Raw genomic sequence first — 21389 nt, forward strand, 5'->3', positions numbered from 1 at the left:
AATGCAGTGATTAATTAAAAAAACTATCTGTTAGCACCTGGGAATAGCAGATGCTGTAAGTTTTTGTTGCATCACTTTACTTTAATCTGCAACTGACAAGCTTGTATGTGAAGTGTACAGATTAAATAGAAATATTTTAGTACCAGGGAATAGCAGGTGCTGTAAGATTGTTTGCATCCCTTTAATTTATGTTCAAGCTATCATGTTCAAATTTGAAGTGCAGTGAATAATTAGTGCCTCAGTATACCAGCTCCGTATTGTAAGCTTTTATTGCATCATTTAATTACATTCAAGGTAACATTCTAGAATGTCAAGTGCAGGGATTAATAAAAAAAATTGTCAGATTGGTCTTTGATCATATTTGCTATGATTAGGAAATTTGAGTAAGTGTTTAAGGCTTACGGCCACACCAGCTTGAGAACGCCCAATCTCATCTAACCTTGGAAGCTAAGCAAGTTTGGGCCTGGATAGTACTGAGGTGGGACCCTACCTAAGAATACCAGGTGCTGTAAGCTTTTCTTGCATCACTTTAATTTACTTTCAAGCTGACATGCTCAAATGTGAAGTGCAATGATTAATAAAAAAAACTATCTGTTAGCACCTGGGAATAGCAGATGCTGTAAGTTTTTTTTGCATCACTTTCATTTACTCTCCAACTCACATGCCTGAATGTGAAGTGCAGTAAATCATCAAAAAACTGTCTGTTAGCACCTTGGACTACGAGATGCTGTAAGCTTCTCTTGCATCACTTTAATTTACTGTCAAGATGACATGCTCAAATGTGAAGTGCAGTGATTAATAAAAAAAACTATCTGTTAGCACTTGGGAATAGCCGACGCTGTAAGTTTTTTTTGCATCACTTTCATTTACTCTCCAACTCACATGCCTGAATGTGAAGTGCAGTGATTCATCAAAAACTATCTGTTAGCACCTTGGACTACGAGATGCTGTAAGCTACTCTTGAATCACTTTAATTTACTGTCAAGATGACATGCTAGGATGTGAAATGCAGTGATTAATTAAAAAAACTATCTGTTAGCACCTGGGAATAGCAGATGCTGTAAGTTTTTGTTGCATCACTTTACTTTAATCTGCAACTGACAAGCTTGTATGTGAAGTGTACAGATTAAATAGAAATATTTTAGTACCAGGGAATAGCAGGTGCTGTAAGATTGTATTGCATCCCTTTAATTTATGTTCAAGCTATCATGTTCAAATTTGAAGTGCAGTGAATAATTAACTCAAACTATCTGTTAGCACCTGGGAATAGCAGATGCTGTACGTTTTTTTTGCATCACTTTCATTTACTCTCCAACTCACATGCCTGAATGTGAAGTGCAGTGATTCATCAAAAAACTGTCTGTTAGTGCCTCCGTATACCAGATGTTGTAAGCTTTTATTGCATCATTTAATTTACATTCAAGATAACATTCTAGAATGTCAAGTGCAGGGATTAATAAAAAAAATTGTCAGATTGGTCTTTGATCATATTTGCTATGATTAGGAAATTTGAGTAAGTGTTTAAGGCTTATGGCCACACCAGCTTGAGAACGCTCAATCTCATCTGACCTTGGAAGCTAAGCAAGTTTGGGCCTGGATAGTACTGAGGTGGGACCCTACCTAGGAATACCAGGTGCTGTAAGCTTTTCTTGCATCACTTTAATTTACTTTCAAGCTGACATGCTCAAATGTGAAGTGCAGTGATTAATAAAAAAAACTATCTGTTAGCACCTGGGAATAGCAGATGCTGTAAGTTTTTTTTGCCTCACTTTCATTTACTCTCCAACTCACATGCCTGAATGTGAAGTGCAGTGATTCATCAAAAACTATCTGTTAGCACCTTGGACTACGAGATGCTGTAAGCTTCTCTTGAATCACTTTAATTTACTGTCAAGATGACATGCTAGGATGTGAAATGCAGTGATTAATTAAAAAAACTATCTGTTAGCACCTGGGAATAGCAGATGCTGTAAGTTTTTGTTGCATCACTTTACTTTAATCTGCAACTGACAAGCTTGTATGTGAAGTGTACAGATTAAATAGAAATATTTTAGTACCAGGGAATAGCAGGTGCTGTAAGATTGTATTGCATCCCTTTAATTTATGTTCAAGCTATCATGTTCAAATTTGAAGTGCAGTGAATAATTAACTCAAACTATCTGTTAGCACCTGGGAATAGCAGATGCTGTACGTTTTTTTTGCATCACTTTCATTTACTCTCCAACTCACATGCCTGAATGTGAAGTGCAGTGATTCATCAAAAAACTGTCTGTTAGTGCCTCCGTATACCAGATGTTGTAAGCTTTTATTGCATCATTTAATTTACATTCAAGATAACATTCTAGAATGTCAAGTGCAGGGATTAATAAAAAAAATTGTCAGATTGGTCTTTGATCATATTTGCTATGATTAGGAAATTTGAGTAAGTGTTTAAGGCTTTTGGCCACACCAGCTTGAGAACGCTCAATCTCATCTGACCTTGGAAGCTAAGCAAGTTTGGGCCTGGATAGTACTGAGGTGGGACCCTACCTAGGAATACCAGGTGCTGTAAGCTTTTCTTGCATCACTTTAATTTACTTTCAAGCTGACATGCTCAAATGTGAAGTGCAGTGATTAATAAAAAAAACTATCTGTTAGCACCTGGGAATAGCAGATGCTGTAAGTTTTTTTTGCATCACTTTCATTTACTCTCCAACTCACATGCCTGAATGTGAAGTGCAGTGATTCATCAAAAACTATCTGTTAGCACCTTGGACTACGAGATGCTGTAAGCTTCTCTTGAATCACTTTAATTTACTGTCAAGATGACATGCTAGGATGTGAAATGCAGTGATTAATTAAAAAAACTATCTGTTAGCACCTGGGAATAGCAGATGCTGTAAGTTTTTGTTGCATCACTTTACTTTAATCTGCAACTGACAAGCTTGTATGTGAAGTGTACAGATTAAATAGAAATATTTTAGTACCAGGGAATAGCAGGTGCTGTAAGATTGTATTGCATCCCTTTAATTTATGTTCAAGCTATCATGTTCAAATTTGAAGTGCAGTGAATAATTAACTCAAACTATCTGTTAGCACCTGGGAATAGCAGATGCTGTACGTTTTTTTTGCATCACTTTCATTTACTCTCCAACTCACATGCCTGAATGTGAAGTGCAGTGATTCATCAAAAAACTGTCTGTTAGTGCCTCCGTATACCAGATGTTGTAAGCTTTTATTGCATCATTTAATTTACATTCAAGATAACATTCTAGAATGTCAAGTGCAGGGATTAATAAAAAAAATTGTCAGATTGGTCTTTGATCATATTTGCTATGATTAGGAAATTTGAGTAAGTGTTTAAGGCTTATGGCCACACCAGCTTGAGAACGCTCAATCTCATCTGACCTTGGAAGCTAAGCAAGTTTGGGCCTGGATAGTACTGAGGTGGGACCCTACCTAGGAATACCAGGTGCTGTAAGCATTTCTTGCATCACTTTAATTTACTTTCAAGCTGACATGCTCAAATGTGAAGTGCAGTGATTAATAAAAAAAACTATCTGTTAGCACCTGGGAATAGCCGATGCTGTAAGTTTTTTTTGCATCACTTTCATTTACTCTCCAACTCACATGCCTGAATGTGAAGTGCAGTGATTCATCAAAAACTAGCTGTTAGCACCTTGGACTATGAGATGCTGTAAGCTTCTCTTGAATCACTTTAATTTACTGGCAAGATGACATGCTAGGATGTGAAATGCAATGATTAATTAAAAAAACTATCTGTTAGCACCTGGGAATAGCAGATGCTGTAAGTTTTTATTGCATCACTTTACTTTAATCTGCAACTGACAAGCTTGTATGTGAAGTGTACAGATTAAATAGAAATATTTTAGTACCAGGGAATAGCAGGTGCTGTAAGATTGTATTGCATCCCTTTAATTTATGTTCAAGCTATCATGTTCAAATTTGAAGTGCAGTGAATAATTAACTCAAACTATCTGTTAGCACCTGGGAATAGCAGATGCTGTACGTTTTTTTTGCATCACTTTCATTTACTCTCCATCTCACATGCCTGAATGTGAAGTGCAGTGATTCATCAAAAAACTGTCTGTTAGTGCCTCCGTATACCAGATGTTGTAAGCTTTTATTGCATCATTTAATTTACATTCAAGATAACATTCTAGAATGTCAAGTGCAGGGATTAATAAAAAAAATTGTCAGATTGGTCTTTGATCATATTTGCTATGATTAGGCAATTTGAGTAAGTGTTTAAGGCTTACGGCCACACCAGCTTGAGAACGCCCAATCTCATCTGACCTTGGAAGCTAAGCAAGTTTGGGCCTGGATAGTACTGAGGTGGGACCCTACCTAGGAATACCAGGTGCTTTAAGCTTTTCTTGCATCACTTTAATTTACTTTCAAGCTGACATGCTCAAATGTGAAGTGCAGTGATTAATAAAAAAAAACTATCTGTTAGCACCTGGGAATAGCCGATGCTGTAAGTTTTTTTTGCATCACTTTCATTTACTCTCCAACTCACATGCCTGAATGTGAAGTGCAGTGATTCATCAAAAACTATCTGTTAGCACCTTGGACTACGAGATGCTGTAAGCTTCTCTTGAATCACTTTAATTTACTGTCAAGATGACATGCTAGGATGTGAAATGCAGTGATTAATTAAAAAAACTATGTGTTAGCACCTGGGAATAGCAGATGCTGTAAGTTTTTGTTGCATCACTTTACTTTAATCTGTAACTGACAAGCTTGTATGTGAAGTGTACAGATTAAATAGAAATATTTTAGTACCAGGGAATAGCAGGTGCTGTAAGATTGTATTGCATCCCTTTAATTTATGTTCAAGCTATCATGTTCAAATTTGAAGTGCAGTGAATAATTAACTCAAACTATCTGTTAGCACCTGGGAATAGCAGATGCTGTAAGTTTTTTTTGCATCACTTTCATTTAATCTCCAACTCACATGCCTGAATGTGAAGTGCAGTGATTCATCAAAAAACTGTCTGTTAGTGCCTCCATATACCAGATGTTGTAAGCTTTTATTGCATCATTTAATTTACATTCAAGATAACATTCTAGAATGTCAAGTGCAGGGATTAATAAAAAAAATTGTCAGATTGGTCTTTGATCATATTTGCTATGATTAGGCAATTTGAGTAAGTGTTTAAGGCTTACGGCCACACCAGCTTGAGAACGCCCAATCTCATCTGACCTTGGAAGCTAAGCAAGTTTGGGCCTGGATAGTACTGAGGTGGGACCCTACCTAGGAATACCAGGTGCTGTAAGCTTTTCTTGCATCACTTTAATTTACTTTCAAGCTGACATGCTCAAATGTGAAGTGCAGTGATTAATAAAAAAAACTATCTGTTAGCACCTGGGAATAGCCGATGCTGTAAGTTTTTTTTGCATCACTTTCATTTACTCTCCAACTCACATGCCTGAATGTGAAGTGCAGTGATTCATCAAAAACTATCTGTTAGCACCTTGGACTACGAGATGCTGTAAGCTTCTCTTGAATCACTTTAATTTACTGTCAAGATGACATGCTAGGATGTGAAATGCAGTGATTAATTAAAAAAACTATCTGTTAGCACCTGGGAATAGCAGATGCTGTAAGTTTTTGTTGCATCACTTTACTTTAATCTGCAACTGACAAGCTTGTATGTGAAGTGTACAGATTAAATAGAAATATTTTAGTACCAGGGAATAGCAGGTGCTGTAAGATTGTATTGCATCCCTTTAATTTATGTTCAAGCTATCATGTTCAAATTTGAAGTGCAGTGAATAATTAACTCAAACTATCTGTTAGCACCTGGGAATAGCAGATGCTGTAAGTTTTTTTTGCATCACTTTCATTTACTCTCCAACTCACATGCCTGAATGTGAAGTGCAGTGATTCATCAAAAAACTGTCTGTTAGTGCCTCCGTATACCAGATGTTGTAAGCTTTTATTGCATCATTTAATTTACATTCAAGATAACATTCTAGAATGTCAAGTGCAGGGATTAATAAAAAAAATTGTCAGATTGGTCTTTGATCATATTTGCTATGATTAGGCAATTTGAGTAAGTGTTTAAGGCTTACGGCCACACCAGCTTGAGAACGCCCAATCTCATCTGACCTTGGAAGCTAAGCAAGTTTGGGCCTGGATAGTACTGAGGTGGGACCCTACCTAGGAATACCAGGTGCTGTAAGCTTTTCTTGCATCACTTTAATTTACTTTCAAGCTGACATGCTCAAATGTGAAGTGCAATGATTAATAAAAAAAACTATCTGTTAGCACCTGGGAATAGCAGATGCTGTAAGTTTTTTTTGCATCACTTTCATTTACTCTCCAACTCACATGCCTGAATGTGAAGTGCAGTAAATCATCAAAAAACTGTCTGTTAGCACCTTGGACTACGAGATGCTGTAAGCTTCTCTTGCATCACTTTAATTTACTGTCAAGATGACATGCTAAGATGTGAAATGCAGTGATTAATTAAAAAAACTATCTGTTAGCACCTGGGAATAGCAGATGCTGTAAGTTTTTGTTGCATCACTTTACTTTAATCTGCAACTGACAAGCTTGTATGTGAAGTGTACAGATTAAATAGAAATATTTTAGTACCAGGGAATAGCAGGTGCTGTAAGATTGTTTGCATCCCTTTAATTTATGTTCAAGCTATCATGTTCAAATTTGAAGTGCAGTGAATAATTAGTGCCTCCGTATACCAGCTCCGTATTGTAAGCTTTTATTGCATCATTTAATTACATTCAAGATAACATTCTAGAATGTCAAGTGCAGGGATTAATAAAAAAAATTGTCAGATTGGTCTTTGATCATATTTGCTATGATTAGGCAATTTGAGTAAGCGTATAAGGCTTACAGCCACACCAGCTTGAGAACGCCCAATCTCATCTGACCTTGGAAGCTAAGCAAGTTTGGACCTGGATAGTACTGAGGTGGGACCCTACCTAGGAATACCAGGTGCTGTAAGCTTTTCTTGCATCATTTTAATTTACTTTCAAGCTGACATGCTCAAATGTGAAGTGCAGTGATTAATAAAAAAAAACTATCTGTTAGCACCTGGGAATAGCCGATGCTGTAAGTTTTTTTTGCATCACTTTCATTTACTCTCCAACTCACATGCCTGAATGTGAAGTGCAGTGATTCATCAAAAAACTGTCTGTTAGTGCCTCCGTATACCAGATGTTGTAAGCTTTTATTGCATCATTTAATTTACATTCAAGATAACATTCTAGAATGTCAATTGCAGGGATTAATAAAAAAAATTGTCAGATTGGTCTTTGATCATATTTGCTATGATTAGGCAATTTGAGTAAGTGTTTAAGGCTTACGGCCATACCAGCTTGAGAACGCCCAATCTCATCTGACCTTGGAAGCTAAGCAACTTTGGGCCTGGATAGTACTGAGGTGGGACCCTACCTATGTATACCAGGTGCTGTAAGCTTTTCTTGCATCACTTTAATTTACTTTCAAGCTGACATGCTCAAATGTGAAGTGCAATGATTAATAAAAAAAACTATCTGTTAGCACCTGGGAATAGCCGACGCTGTAAGTTTTTTTTGCATCACTTTCATTTACTCTCCAACTCACATGCCTGAATGTGAAGTGCAGTGATTCATCAAAAATCTATCTGTTAGCACCTTGGACTACGAGATGCTGTAAGCTTCTCTTGCATCACTTTAATTTACTTTCAAGATGACATGCTAGGATGTGAAGTGCAGTGATTAATTAAAAAAACTATCTGTTAGCACCTGGGAATAGCAGATGCTGTAAGTTTTTGTTGCATCACTTTACTTTAATCTGCAACTGACAAGCTTGTATGTGAAGTGTACAGATTAAATAGAAATATTTTAGTACCAGGGAATAGCAGGTGCTGTAAGATTGTATTGCATCCCTTTAATTTATGTTCAAGCTATCATGTTCAAATTTGAAGTGCAGTGAATAATTAACTCAAACTATCTGTTAGCACCTGGGAATAGCAGATGCTGTAAGTTTTTTTTGCATCACTTTCATTTACTCTCCAACTCACATGCCTGAATGTGAAGTGCAGTGATTCATCAAAAAACTGTCTGTTAGTGCCTCCGTATACCAGATGTTGTAAGCTTTTATTGCATCATTTAATTTACATTCAAGATAACATTCTAGAATGTCAAGTGCAGGGATTAATAAAAAAAATTGTCAGATTGGTCTTTGATCATATTTGCTATGATTAGGCAATTTGCGTAAGCGTATAAGGCTTACGGCCACACCATCTTGAGAACGCCCAATCTCATCTGACCTTGGAAACTAACCAAGTTTGGGCCTGGATAGTACTGAGGTGGGACCCTACCTAGGAATACCAGGTGCTGTAAGCTTTTCTTGCATCACTTTAATTTACTTTCAAGCTGACATGCTCAAATGTGAAGTGCAGTGATTAATAAAAAAAACTATCTGTTAGCACCTGGGAATAGCAGATGCTGTAAGTTTTTTTTTGCATCACTTTCATTTACTCTCCAACTCACATGCCTGAATGTGAAGTGCAGTGATTCCTCAAAAATCTATATGTTAGCACCTTGGACTACGAGATACTGTAAGCTTCTCTTGCATCACTTTAATTTACTGTCAAGATGACATGCTAGGATGTGAAATGCAGTGATTAATTAAAAAAACTATCTGTTAGCACCTGGGAATAGCAGATGCTGTAAGTTTTTGTTGCATCACTTTACTTTAATCTGCAACTGACAAGCTTGTATGTGAAGTGTACAGATTAAATAGAAATATTTTAGTACCAGGGAATAGCAGGTGCTGTAAGATTGTATTGCATCCCTTTAATTTATGTTCAAGCTATCATGTTCAAATTTGAAGTGCAGTGAATAATTAACTCAAACTATCTGTTAGCACCTGGGAATAGCAGATGCTGTACGTTTTTTTTGCATCACTTTCATTTACTCTCCAACTCACATGCCTGAATGTGAAGTGCAGTGATTCATCAAAAAACTGTCTGTTAGTGCCTCCGTATACCAGATGTTGTAAGCTTTTATTGCATCATTTAATTTACATTCAAGATAACATTCTAGAATGTCAAGTGCAGGGATTAATAAAAAAAATTGTCAGATTGGTCTTTGATCATATTTGCTAGGATTAGGCAATTTGAGTAAGTGTTTAAGGCTTACGGCCACACCAGCTTAAGAACGCCCAATCTCATCTGACCTTGAAAGCTAAGCAAGTTTGGGCCTGGATAGTACTGAGGTGGGACCCTACCTAGGAATACCAGGTGCTGTAAGCTTTTCTTGCATCACTTTAATTTACTTTCAAGCTGACATGCTCAAATGTGAAGTGCAGTGATTAATAAAAAAAACTATCTGTTAGCACCTGGGAATAGCAGATGCTGTAAGTTTTTTTTTGCATCACTTTCATTTACTCTCCAACTCACATGCCTGAATGTGAAGTGCAGTGATTCCTCAAAAATCTATATGTTAGCACCTTGGACTACGAGATACTGTAAGCTTCTCTTGCATCACTTTAATTTACTGTCAAGATGACATGCTAGGATGTGAAATGCAGTGATTAATTAAAAAAACTATCTGTTAGCACCTGGGAATAGCAGATGCTGTAAGTTTTTGTTGCATCACTTTACTTTAATCTGCAACTGACAAGCTTGTATGTGAAGTGTACAGATTAAATAGAAATATTTTAGTACCAGGGAATAGCAGGTGCTGTAAGATTGTATTGCATCCCTTTAATTTATGTTCAAGCTATCATGTTCAAATTTGAAGTGCAGTGAATAATTAGTGCCTCCGTATACCAGCTCCGTATTGTAAGCTTTTATTGCATCATTTAATTACATTCAAGATAACATTCTAGAATGTCAAGTGCAGGGATTAATAAAAAAAATTGTCAGATTGGTCTTTGATCATATTTGCTATGATTAAGCAATTTGAGTAAGTGTTTAAGGCTTACGGCCACACCAGCTTGAGAACGCCCAATCTCATCTGACCTTGGAAGCTAAACAAGTTTGGGCCTGAATAGTACTGAGGTGGGACCCTACCTAGGAATACCAGGTGCTGTAAGCTTTTCTTGCATCACTTTAATTTACTTTCAAGCTGACATGCTCAAATGTGAAGTGCAGTGATTAATAAAAAAAAGTATCTGTTAGCACCTGGGAATAGCAGATGCTGTAAGTTTTTTTTGCATCACTTTCATTTACTCTCCAACTCACATGCCTGAATGTGAAGTGCAGTGATTCCTCAAAAATCTATCTGTTAGCACCTTGGACTACGAGATGCTGTAAGCTTCTCTTGCATCACTTTAATTTACTTTAAAGATGACATGCTAGGATGTGAAGTGCAGTGATTAATTAAAAAAACTATCTGTTAGCACCTGTGAATAGCAAATGCTGTAAGTTTTTGTTGCATCACTTTACTTTAATCTGCAACTGACAAGCTTGTATGTGAAGTCTACAGATTAAATAGAAATATTTTAGTACCAGGGAATAGCAGGTGCTGTAAGATTGTATTGCATCCCTTTAATTTATGTTCAAGCTATCATGTTCAAATTTGAAGTGCAGTGAATAATTAACTCAAACTATCTGTTAGCACCTGGGAATAGCAGATGCTGTAAGTTTTATTTGCATCACTTTCATTTACTCTCCAACTCACATGCCTGAATGTGAAGTGCAGTGATTCATCAAAAAACTATCTGTTAGCACCTTGGACTACGAGATGCTGTAAGCTTCTCTTGCATCACTTTAATTTACTGTCAAGATGACATGCTAAGATGTGAAATGCAGTGATTAATTAAAAAAACTATCTGTTAGCACCTGGGAATAGCAGATGCTGTAAGTTTTTGTTGCATCACTTTACTTTAATCTGCAACTGACAAGCTTGTATGTGAAGTGTACAGATTAAATAGAAATATTTTAGTACCAGGGAATAGCAGGTGCTGTAAGATTGTTTGCATCCCTTTAATTTATGTTCAAGCTATCATGTTCAAATTTGAAGTGCAGTGAATAATTAGTGCCTCCGTATACCAGCTCCGTATTGTAAGCTTTTATTGCATCATTTAATTACATTCAAGATAACATTCTAGAATGTCAAGTGCAGGGATTAATAAAAAAAATTGTCAGATTGGTCTTTGATCATATTTGCTATGATTAGGCAATTTGAGTAAGTGTTTAAGGCTTACGGCCACACCAGCTTGAGAACGCCCAATCTCATCTGACCTTGGAAGCTAAGCAAGTTTGGGCCTGAATAGTACTGAGGTGGGACCCTACCTAGGAATACCAGGTGCTGTAAGCTTTTCTTGCATCACTTTAATTTACTTTCAAGCTGACATGCTCAAATATGAAGTGCAGTGATTAATAAAAAAAACTATCTGTTAGCACCTGGGAATAGCAGATGCTGTAAGTTTTTTTTGCATCACTTTCATTTACTCTCCAACTCACATGCCTGAATGTGAAGTGCAGTGATTCATCAAAAAACTATCTGTTAGCACCTTGGACTACGAGATGCTGTAAGCTTCTCTTGCATCACTTTAATTTACTGTCAAGATGACATGCTAAGATGTGAAATGCAGTGATTAATTAAAAAAACTATCTGTTAGCACCTGGGAATAGCAGATGCTGTAAGTTTTTGTTGCATCACTTTACTTTAATCTGCAACTGACAAGCTTGTATGTGAAGTGTACAGATTAAATAGAAATATTTTAGTACCAGGGAATAGCAGGTGCTGTAAGATTGTTTGCATCCCTTTAATTTATGTTCAAGCTATCATGTTCAAATTTGAAGTGCAGTGAATAATTAGTGCCTCCGTATACCAGCTCCGTATTGTTAGCTTTTATTGCATCATTTAATTACATTCAAGATAACATTCTAGAATGTCAAGTGCAGGGATTAATAAAAAAAATTGTCAGATTGGTCTTTGATCATATTTGCTATGATTAGGCAATTTGAGTAAGTGTTTAAGGCTTACGGCCACACCAGCTTGAGAACGCCCAATCTCATCTGACCTTGGAAGCTAAGCAAGTTTGGGCCTGAATAGTACTGAGGTGGGACCCTACCTAGGAATACCAGGTGCTGTAAGCTTTTCTTGCATCACTTTAATTTACTTTCAAGCTGACATGCTCAAATATGAAGTGCAGTGATTAATAAAAAAAACTATCTGTTAGCACCTGGGAATAGCAGATGCTGTAAGTTTTTTTTGCATCACTTTCATTTACTCTCCAACTCACATGCCTGAATGTGAAGTGCAGTGATTCCTCAAAAATCTATCTGTTAGCACCTTGGACTACGAGATGCTGTAAGCTTCTCTTGCATCACTTTAATTTACTTTCAAGATGACATGCTAGGATGTGAAGTGCAGTGATTAATTAAAAAAACTATCTGTTAGCACCTGGGAATAGCAGATGCTGTAAGTTTTTGTTGCATCACTTTACTTTAATCTGCAACTGACAAGCTTGTATGTGAAGTGTACAGATTAAATAGAAATATTTTAGTACCAGGGAATAGCAGGTGCTGTAAGACTGTTTGCATCCCTTTAATTTATTTTCAAGCTATCATGTTCAAATTTGAAGTGCAGTGAATAATTAACTCAAACTATCTGTTAGCACCTGGGAATAGCAGATGATGTAAGTTTTTTTTGCATCACTTTCATTTACTCTCCAACTCACATGCCTGAATGTGAAGTGCAGTGATTCATCAAAAAACTGTCTGTTAGTGCCTCCGTATACAAGATGTTGTAAGATTTTATTGCATCATTTAATTTACATTCAAGATAACATTCTAGAACGTCAAGTGCAGGGATTAATAAAAAAAATTGTCAGATTGGTCTTTGATCATATTTGCTATGATTAGGCAATTTGAGTAAGTGTTTAAGGCTTACGGCCACACCAGCTTGAGAACACCCAATCTCATCTGACCTTGGAAGCTAAGCAAGTTTGGGCCTGGATAGTACTGAGGTGGGACCCTACCTAGGAATACCAGGTGCTGTAAGCTTTTCTTGCATCACTTTAATTTACTTTCAAGCTGACATGCTCAAATGTGAAGTGCAGTGATTAATATAAAAAACTATCTGTTAGCACCTGGGAATAGCAGATGCTGTAAGTTTTTTTTGCATCACTTTCATTTACTCTCCAACTCACATGCCTGAATGTGAAGTGCAGTGATTCCTCAAAAATCTATCTGTTAGCACCTTGGACTACGAGATGCTGTAAGCTTCTCTTGCATCACCTTAATTTACTTTCAAGATGACATGCTAGGATGTGAAGTGCAGTGATTAATTAAAAAACTATCTGTTAGCACCTGGGAATAGCAGATGCTGTAAGTTTTTGTTGCATCACTTTACTTTAATCTGCAACTGACAAGCTTGTATGTGAAGTGTACAGATTAAATAGAAATATTTTAGTACCAGGGAATAGCAGGTGCTGTAAGATTGTTTGCATCCCTTTAATTTATGTTCAAGCTATCATGTTTAAATTTGAAGTGCAGTGAATAATTAGTGCCTCCGTATACCAGCTCCGTATTGTAAGCTTTTATTGCATCATTTAATTACATTCAAGATAACATTCTAGAATGTCAAGTGCAGGGATTAATAAAAAAAATTGTCAGATTGGTCTTTGATCATATTTGCTATGATTAGGCAATTTGAGTAAGTGTTTAAGGCTTACGGCCACACCAGCTTGAGAACGCCCAATCTCATCTGACCTTGGAAGCTAAGCAAGTTTGGGCCTGAATAGGACTGAGGTGGGACCCTACCTAGGAATACCAGGTGCTGTAAGCTTTTCTTGCATCACTTTAATTTACTTTCAAGCTGACATGCTCAAATGTGAAGTGCAGTGATTAATAAAAAAAACTATCTGTTAGCACCTGGGAATAGCAGATGCTGTAAGGTATTTTTGCATCACTTTCATTTACTCTCGAACTCACATGCCTGAATGTGAAGTGCAGTGATTCCTCAAAAATCTATCTGTTAGCACCTTGGACTATGAGATGCTGTAAGCTTCTCTTGCATCACTTTAATTTACTTTCAAGATGACATGCTAGGATGTGAAGTGCAGTGATTAATTAAAAAAACTATCTGTTAGCACCTGGGAATAGCAGATGCTGTAAGTTTTTGTTGCATCACTTTACTTTAATCTGCAACTGACAAGCTTGTATGTGAAGTGTACAGATTAAATAGAAATATTTTAGTACCAGGGAATAGCAGGTGCTGTAAGATTGTATTGCATCCGTTTAATTTATGTACAAGCTATCATGTTCAAATTTGAAGTGCAGTGAATAATTAACTCAAACTATCTGTTAGCACCTGGGAATAGCAGATGCTGTAAGTTTTTTTTGCATCACTTTCATTTACTCTCCAACTCACATGCCTGAATGTGAAGTGCAGTGATTCATCAAAAAACTATATGTTAGCACCTTGGACTACGAGATGCTGTAAGCTTCTCTTGCATCACTTTAATTTACTGTCAAGATGACATGCTAGGATGTGAAATGCAGTGATTAATTAAAAAAACTATCTGTTAGCACCTGGGAATAGCAGATGCTGTAAGTTTTTGTTGCATCACTTTACTTTAATCTGCAACTGACAAGCTTGTATGTGAAGTGTACAGATTAAATAGAAAAATTTTAGTACCAGGGAATAGCAGGTGCTGTAAGATTGTTTGCATCCCTTTAATTTATGTTCAAGCTATCATGTTCAAATTTGAAGTGCAGTGAATAATTAGTGCCTCCGTATACCAGCTCCGTATTGTAAGCTTTTATTGCATCATTTAATTACATTCAAGATAACATTCTAGAATGTCAAGTGCAGGGATTAATAAAAAAAATTGTCAGATTGGTCTTTGATCATATTTGCTATGATTAGGCAATTTGAGTAAGTGTTTAAGGCTTACGGCCACACCAGCTTGAGAATGCCCAATCTCATCTAACCTTGGAAGCTAAGCAAGTTTGGGCCTGGATAGTACTGAGGTGGGACCCTACCTAAGAATACCAGGTGCTGTAAGCTTTTCTTGCATCACTTTAATTTACTTTCAAGCTGACATGCTCAAATGTGAAGTGCAGTGATTAATAAAAAAAACTATCTGTTAGCACCTGGGAATAGCAGATGCTGTAAGTTTTTTTTGCATCACTTTCATTTACTCTCCAACTCACATGCCTGAATGTGAAGTGCAGTGATTCATCAAAAAACTGTCTGTTAGTGCCTCCGTATACCAGATGTTGTAAGCTTTTATTGCATCATTTAATTTACATTCAAGATAACATTCTAGAATGTCAAGTGCAGGGATTAATAAAAAAAATTGTCAGATTGGTCTTTGTTCATATTTGCTATGATTAGGCAATTTGCGTAAGCGTATAAGGCTTACGGCCACACCATCTTGAGAACGCCCAATCTCATCTGACCTTGGAAACTAACCAAGTTTGGGCCTGGATAGTACTGAGGTGGGACCCTACCTAGGAATACCAGGTGCTGTAAGCTTTTCTTGCATCACTTTAATTTACTTTCAAGCTGACATGCTCAAATGTGAAGTGCAGTGATTAATAAAAAAAACTATCTGTTAGCACCTGGGAATAGCAGATGCTGTAAGTTTTTTTTTGCATCACTTTCATTTACTCTCCAACTCACATGCCTGAATGTGAAGTGCAGTGATTCCTCAAAAATCTATATGTTAGCACCTTGGACTACGAGATACTGTAAGCTTCTCTTGCATCACTTTAATTTACTGTCAAGATGACATGCTAGGATGTGAAATGCAGTGATTAATTAAAAAAACTATCTGTTAGCACCTGGGAATAGCAGATGCTGTAAGTTTTTGTTGCATCACTTTACTTTAATCTGCAACTGACAAGCTTGTATGTGAAGTGTACAGATTAAATAGAAATATTTTAGTACCAGGGAATAGCAGGTGCTGTAAGATTGTATTGCATCCCTTTAATTTATGTTCAAGCTATCATGTTCAAATTTGAAGTGCAGTGAATAATTAACTCAAACTATCTGTTAGCACCTGGGAATAGCAGATGCTGTACGTTTTTTTTGCATCACTTTCATTTACTCTCCAACTCACATGCCTGAATGTGAAGTGCAGTGATTCATCAAAAAACTGTCTGTTAGTGCCTCCGTATACCAGATGTTGTAAGCTTTTATTGCATCATTTAATTTACATTCAAGATAACATTCTAGAATGTCAAGTGCAGGGATTAATAAAAAAAATTGTCAGATTGGTCTTTGATCATATTTGCTAGGATTAGGCAATTTGAGTAAGTGTTTAAGGCTTACGGCCACACCAGCTTAAGAACGCCCAATCTCATCTGACCTTGAAAGCTAAGCAAGTTTGGGCCTGGATAGTACTGAGGTGGGACCCTACCTAGGAATACCAGGTGCTGTAAGCTTTTCTTGCATCACTTTAATTTACTTTCAAGCTGACATGCTCAAATGTGAAGTGCAGTGATTAATAAAAAAAACTATCTGTTAGCACCTGGGAATAGCAGATGCTGTAAGTTTTTTTTTGCATCACTTTCATTTACTCTCCAACTCACATGCCTGAATGTGAAGTGCAGTGATTCCTCAAAAATCTATATGTTAGCACCTTGGACTACGAGATACTGTAAGCTTCTCTTGCATCACTTTAATTTACTGTCAAGATGACATGCTAGGATGTGAAATGCAGTGATTAATTAAAAAAACTATCTGTTAGCACCTGGGAATAGCAGATGCTGTAAGTTTTTGTTGCATCACTTTACTTTAATCTGCAACTGACAAGCTTGTATGTGAAGTGTACAGATTAAATAGAAATATTTTAGTACCAGGGAATAGCAGGTGCTGTAAGATTGTATTGCATCCCTTTAATTTATGTTCAAGCTATCATGTTCAAATTTGAAGTGCAGTGAATAATTAGTGCCTCCGTATACCAGCTCCGTATTGTAAGCTTTTATTGCATCATTTAATTACATTCAAGATAACATTCTAGAATGTCAAGTGCAGGGATTAATAAAAAAAATTGTCAGATTGGTCTTTGATCATATTTGCTATGATTAAGCAATTTGAGTAAGTGTTTAAGGCTTACGGCCACACCAGCTTGAGAACGCCCAATCTCATCTGACCTTGGAAGCTAAACAAGTTTGGGCCTGAATAGTACTGAGGTGGGACCCTACCTAGGAATACCAGGTGCTGTAAGCTTTTCTTGCATCACTTTAATTTACTTTCAAGCTGACATGCTCAAATGTGAAGTGCAGTGATTAATAAAAAAAAGTATCTGTTAGCACCTGGGAATAGCAGATGCTGTAAGTTTTTTTTGCATCACTTTCATTTACTCTCCAACTCACATGCCTGAATGTGAAGTGCAGTGATTCCTCAAAAATCTATCTGTTAGCACCTTGGACTACGAGATGCTGTAAGCTTCTCTTGCATCACTTTAATTTACTTTAAAGATGACATGCTAGGATGTGAAGTGCAGTGATTAATTAAAAAAACTATCTGTTAGCACCTGTGAATAGCAAATGCTGTAAGTTTTTGTTGCATCACTTTACTTTAATCTGCAACTGACAAGCTTGTATGTGAAGTCTACAGATTAAATAGAAATATTTTAGTACCAGGGAATAGCAGGTGCTGTAAGATTGTATTGCATCCCTTTAATTTATGTTCAAGCTATCATGTTCAAATTTGAAGTGCAGTGAATAATTAACTCAAACTATCTGTTAGCACCTGGGAATAGCAGATGCTGTAAGTTTTTTTTGCATCACTTTCATTTACTCTCCAACTCACATGCCTGAATGTGAAGTGCAGTGATTCATCAAAAAACTATCTGTTAGCACCTTGGACTACGAGATGCTGTAAGCTTCTCTTGCATCACTTTAATTTACTGTCAAGATGACATGCTAAGATGTGAAGTGCAGTGATTAATTAAAAAAACTATCTGTTAGCACCTGGGAATAGCAGATGCTGTAAGTTTTTGTTGCATCACTTTACTTTAATCTGCAACTGACAAGCTTGTATGTGAAGTGTACAGATTAAATAGAAATATTTTAGTACCAGGGAATAGCAGGTGCTGTAAGATTGTTTGCATCCCTTTAATTTATGTTCAAGCTATCATGTTCAAATTTGAAGTGCAGTGAATAATTAGTGCCTCCGTATACCAGCTCCGTATTGTAAGCTTTTATTGCATCATTTAATTACATTCAAGATAACATTCTAGAATGTCAAGTGCAGGGATTAATAAAAAAAATTGTCAGATTGGTCTTTGATCATATTTGCTATGATTAGGCAATTTGAGTAAGTGTTTAAGGCTTACGGCCACACCAGCTTGAGAACGCCCAATCTCATCTGACCTTGGAAGCTAAGCAAGTTTGGGCCTGAATAGTACTGAGGTGGGACCCTACCTAGGAATACCAGGTGCTGTAAGCTTTTCTTGCATCACTTTAATTTACTTTCAAGCTGACATGCTCAAATATGAAGTGCAGTGATTAATAAAAAAAACTATCTGTTAGCACCTGGGAATAGCAGATGCTGTAAGTTTTTTTTGCATCACTTTCATTTACTCTCCAACTCACATGCCTGAATGTGAAGTGCAGTGATTCATCAAAAAACTATCTGTTAGCACCTTGGACTACGAGATGCTGTAAGCTTCTCTTGCATCACTTTAATTTACTGTCAAGATGACATGCTAAGATGTGAAATGCAGTGATTAATTAAAAAAACTATCTGTTAGCACCTGGGAATAGCAGATGCTGTAAGTTTTTGTTGCATCACTTTACTTTAATCTGCAACTGACAAGCTTGTATGTGAAGTGTACAGATTAAATAGAAATATTTTAGTACCAGGGAATAGCAGGTGCTGTAAGATTGTTTGCATCCCTTTAATTTATGTTCAAGCTATCATGTTCAAATTTGAAGTGCAGTGAATAATTAGTGCCTCCGTATACCAGCTCCGTATTGTAAGCTTTTATTGCATCATTTAATTACATTCAAGATAACATTCTAGAATGTCAAGTGCAGGGATTAATAAAAAAAATTGTCAGATTGGTCTTTGATCATATTTGCTATGATTAGGCAATTTGAGTAAGTGTTTAAGGCTTACGGCCACACCAGCTTGAGAACGCCCAATCTCATCTGACCTTGGAAGCTAAGCAAGTTTGGGCCTGAATAGTACTGAGGTGGGACCCTACCTAGGAATACCAGGTGCTGTAAGCTTTTCTTGCATCACTTTAATTTACTTTCAAGCTGACATGCTCAAATATGAAGTGCAGTGATTAATAAAAAAAACTATCTGTTAGCACCTGGGAATAGCAGATGCTGTAAGTTTTTTTTGCATCACTTTCATTTACTCTCCAACTCACATGCCTGAATGTGAAGTGCAGTGATTCCTCAAAAATCTATCTGTTAGCACCTTGGACTACGAGATGCTGTAAGCTTCTCTTGCATCACTTTAATTTACTTTCAAGATGACATGCTAGGATGTGAAGTGCAGTGATTAATTAAAAAAACTATCTGTTAGCACCTGGGAATAGCAGATGCTGTAAGTTTTTGTTGCATCACTTTACTTTAATCTGCAACTGACAAGCTTGTATGTGAAGTGTACAGATTAAATAGAAATATTTTAGTACCAGGGAATAGCAGGTGCTGTAAGATTGTATTGCATCCGTTTAATTTATGTACAAGCTATCATGTTCAAATTTGAAGTGCAGTGAATAATTAACTCAAACTATCTGTTAGCACCTGGGAATAGCAGATGCTGTAAGTTTTTTTTGCATCACTTTCATTTACTCTCCAACTCACATGCCTGAATGTGAAGTGCAGTGATTCATCAAAAAACTATATGTTAGCACCTTGGACTACGAGATGCTGTAAGCTTCTCTTGCATCACTTTAATTTACTGTCAAGATGACATGCTAGGATGTGAAATGCAGTGATTAATTAAAAAAACTATCTGTTAGCACCTGGGAATAGCAGATGCTGTAAGTTTTTGTTGCATCACTTTACTTTAATCTGCAACTGACAAGCTTGTATGTGAAGTGTACAGATTAAATAGAAATATTTTAGTACCAGGGAATAGCAGGTGCTGTAAGATTGTTTGCATCCCTTTAATTTATGTTCAAGCTATCATGTTCAAATTTGAAGTGCAGTGAATAATTAGTGCCTCCGTATACCAGCTCCGTATTGTAAGCTTTTATTGCATCATTTAATTACATTCAAGATAACATTCTAGAATGTCAAGTGCAGGGATTAATAAAAAAAATTGTCAGATTGGTCTTTGATCATATTTGCTATGATTAGGCAATTTGAGTAAGTGTTTAAGGCTTACGGCCACACCAGCTTGAGAACGCCCAATCTCATCTGACCTTGGAAGCTAAGCAAGTTTGGGCCTGAATAGTACTGAGGTGGGACCCTACCTAGGAATACCAGGTGCTGTAAGCTTTTCTTGCATCACTTTAATTTACTTTCAAGCTGACATGCTCAAATATGAAGTGCAGTGATTAATAAAAAAAACTATCTGTTAGCACCTGGGAATAGCAGATGCTGTAAGTTTTTTTTGCATCACTTTCATTTACTCTCCAACTCACATGCCTGAATGTGAAGTGCAGTGATTCATCAAAAAACTATCTGTTAGCACCTTGGACTACGAGATGCTGTAAGCTTCTCTTGCATCACTTTAATTTACTGTCAAGATGACATGCTAAGATGTGAAATGCAGTGATTAATTAAAAAAACTATCTGTTAGCACCTGGGAATAGCAGATGCTGTAAGTTTTTGTTGCATCACTTTACTTTAATCTGCAACTGACAAGCTTGTATGTGAAGTGTACAGATTAAATAGAAATATTTTAGTACCAGGGAATAGCAGGTGCTGTAAGATTGTTTGCATCCCTTTAATTTATGTTCAAGCTATCATGTTCAAATTTGAAGTGCAGTGAATAATTAGTGCCTCCGTATACCAGCTCCGTATTGTAAGCTTTTATTGCATCATTTAATTACATTCAAGATAACATTCTAGAATGTCAAGTGCAGGGATTAATAAAAAAAATTGTCAGATTGGTCTTTGATCATATTTGCTATGATTAGGCAATTTGAGTAAGTGTTTAAGGCTTACGGCCACACCAGCTTGAGAACGCCCAATCTCATCTGACCTTGGAAGCTAAGCAAGTTTGGGCCTGAATAGTACTGAGGTGGGACCCTACCTAGGAATACCAGGTGCTGTAAGCTTTTCTTGCATCACTTTAATTTACTTTCAAGCTGACATGCTCAAATATGAAGTGCAGTGATTAATAAAAAAAACTATCTGTTAGCACCTGGGAATAGCAGATGCTGTAAGTTTTTTTTGCATCACTTTCATTTACTCTCCAACTCACATGCCTGAATGTGAAGTGCAGTGATTCCTCAAAAATCTATCTGTTAGCACCTTGGACTACGAGATGCTGTAAGC

The 21389-nt window shown here is 36.7% G+C and overlaps 3 non-coding genes and 21 pseudogenes across 3 annotated transcripts; all 24 read left to right on the forward strand.

Annotated features, from left to right (window-relative positions):
* The first annotated feature begins 396 nt into the window (after positions 1–396).
* LOC145649384 (5S ribosomal RNA) lies at positions 397–515 on the forward strand (annotated as a pseudogene).
* A 1011-nt stretch (positions 516–1526) lies between these two features.
* Positions 1527–1645, forward strand: LOC145648312 (5S ribosomal RNA; annotated as a pseudogene).
* Positions 1646–2435: 790 nt separating this feature from the next.
* Positions 2436–2554, forward strand: LOC145649711 (5S ribosomal RNA; annotated as a pseudogene).
* Positions 2555–3344: 790 nt separating this feature from the next.
* On the forward strand, positions 3345–3463 carry LOC145648728 (5S ribosomal RNA; annotated as a pseudogene).
* A 790-nt stretch (positions 3464–4253) lies between these two features.
* On the forward strand, positions 4254–4372 carry LOC145649138 (5S ribosomal RNA; annotated as a pseudogene).
* A 791-nt stretch (positions 4373–5163) lies between these two features.
* LOC145649716 (5S ribosomal RNA) lies at positions 5164–5282 on the forward strand. Its single transcript, XR_014116616.1, has one exon. It is a non-coding gene; the product is annotated as a 5S ribosomal RNA (ribosomal RNA).
* Positions 5283–6072: 790 nt separating this feature from the next.
* Positions 6073–6191, forward strand: LOC145649727 (5S ribosomal RNA). Its single transcript, XR_014116618.1, has one exon. It is a non-coding gene; the product is annotated as a 5S ribosomal RNA (ribosomal RNA).
* Positions 6192–6857: 666 nt separating this feature from the next.
* LOC145647687 (5S ribosomal RNA) lies at positions 6858–6976 on the forward strand (annotated as a pseudogene).
* A 353-nt stretch (positions 6977–7329) lies between these two features.
* On the forward strand, positions 7330–7448 carry LOC145650189 (5S ribosomal RNA; annotated as a pseudogene).
* Positions 7449–8239: 791 nt separating this feature from the next.
* On the forward strand, positions 8240–8358 carry LOC145650422 (5S ribosomal RNA; annotated as a pseudogene).
* A 792-nt stretch (positions 8359–9150) lies between these two features.
* Positions 9151–9269, forward strand: LOC145649694 (5S ribosomal RNA; annotated as a pseudogene).
* A 668-nt stretch (positions 9270–9937) lies between these two features.
* Positions 9938–10056, forward strand: LOC145647645 (5S ribosomal RNA; annotated as a pseudogene).
* Positions 10057–11161: 1105 nt separating this feature from the next.
* Positions 11162–11280, forward strand: LOC145646868 (5S ribosomal RNA; annotated as a pseudogene).
* Positions 11281–11946: 666 nt separating this feature from the next.
* Positions 11947–12065, forward strand: LOC145646869 (5S ribosomal RNA; annotated as a pseudogene).
* Positions 12066–12855: 790 nt separating this feature from the next.
* On the forward strand, positions 12856–12974 carry LOC145647312 (5S ribosomal RNA). The gene has a single exon (XR_014116316.1). It is a non-coding gene; the product is annotated as a 5S ribosomal RNA (ribosomal RNA).
* A 665-nt stretch (positions 12975–13639) lies between these two features.
* LOC145649991 (5S ribosomal RNA) lies at positions 13640–13758 on the forward strand (annotated as a pseudogene).
* A 1105-nt stretch (positions 13759–14863) lies between these two features.
* LOC145650064 (5S ribosomal RNA) lies at positions 14864–14982 on the forward strand (annotated as a pseudogene).
* A 352-nt stretch (positions 14983–15334) lies between these two features.
* Positions 15335–15453, forward strand: LOC145650423 (5S ribosomal RNA; annotated as a pseudogene).
* Positions 15454–16245: 792 nt separating this feature from the next.
* Positions 16246–16364, forward strand: LOC145649695 (5S ribosomal RNA; annotated as a pseudogene).
* Positions 16365–17032: 668 nt separating this feature from the next.
* LOC145647646 (5S ribosomal RNA) lies at positions 17033–17151 on the forward strand (annotated as a pseudogene).
* Positions 17152–18256: 1105 nt separating this feature from the next.
* On the forward strand, positions 18257–18375 carry LOC145646870 (5S ribosomal RNA; annotated as a pseudogene).
* A 666-nt stretch (positions 18376–19041) lies between these two features.
* LOC145646871 (5S ribosomal RNA) lies at positions 19042–19160 on the forward strand (annotated as a pseudogene).
* Positions 19161–20265: 1105 nt separating this feature from the next.
* Positions 20266–20384, forward strand: LOC145646872 (5S ribosomal RNA; annotated as a pseudogene).
* Positions 20385–21050: 666 nt separating this feature from the next.
* LOC145646873 (5S ribosomal RNA) lies at positions 21051–21169 on the forward strand (annotated as a pseudogene).
* The last annotated feature ends 220 nt before the right edge of the window (positions 21170–21389 follow it).

This window comes from Electrophorus electricus, chromosome 13 (genome assembly GCF_041902795.1).
Source record: "Electrophorus electricus isolate QZ-2024a chromosome 13, ASM4190279v1, whole genome shotgun sequence".
Taxonomy (NCBI): domain Eukaryota; kingdom Metazoa; phylum Chordata; class Actinopteri; order Gymnotiformes; family Gymnotidae; genus Electrophorus; species Electrophorus electricus.